Source organism: Bison bison, unplaced genomic scaffold, assembly GCF_000754665.1.
Source record: "Bison bison bison isolate TAMUID 2011002044 unplaced genomic scaffold, Bison_UMD1.0 scf7180017861227, whole genome shotgun sequence".
Lineage (NCBI taxonomy): Eukaryota > Metazoa > Chordata > Mammalia > Artiodactyla > Bovidae > Bison > Bison bison.
The window spans coordinates 14,418-15,179 of record NW_011491799.1 but is presented as its reverse complement, the minus strand read 5'-3'; positions in this window follow the sequence as shown (position 1 = coordinate 15,179).

Below are 762 nucleotides of genomic sequence, written 5' to 3'. Positions count from 1 at the left end.
GGTCCTGAGCAATCTGCAGCCCAGTGACACTATGGTGACCCAGTGTGAGGCCCGCAACCGCCACGGGCTCCTGCTGGCCAATGCCTACATCTATGTTGTGGGTGAGTGTCAGCCACCTTGCCTTATAGCCCCCTGCCCGTCCCTGAAGTCCTGCCCCGGGCAAGGCCACCAGGCCAACTCAGCCACCAGCTGGTCTGTGTGCTGTGGCTGCCCTGCTCCTGTCTGGAGCCTTCCCCATGTCTCCCGCCCATCCTGCCAACAGTGGGGCAGGGTCTTACTGGTATTTCCAGACGAAAAAGCAGCCTCTGAGCATGGTCCCCGAGCAGAGGCTCACCCTGGCCAGGATGCTTCTGTCCCCAAGCCTCAGGGAAGGTGGGCTTGGGGAGACCCAGAGAGCTTTCAGGAAGAGGCAGGCTGTCTGTGGGGGGGGGGGGGGAGCCTCACATAATTGATAGGATATTGGAGACTGAGACAAGAGGCTGAGAGAGGCTCAGCCTGGCAGGGGCCATAGGGAAGCAAGATGGGCAGGGCTCATGGGGGCCTGGTGGAGTCACTGTCAGCTTCCAGAGGCTGCCAGCTCTCCTGGGAGAAGCTGCCCTGGTGATCCCTGCATCTGCCTGCTGACTGCATGTGGGCGCTCGCCCGGCCCTGAGTTCGGCCCTGTGTCCCATTGACTGCTCCTCGCTCAGAGCTGCCAGCCAAGATCCTGACCCCAGACAATGAGACATACATGGCAGTCCAGGGCAGCACCGCCTACCTTCT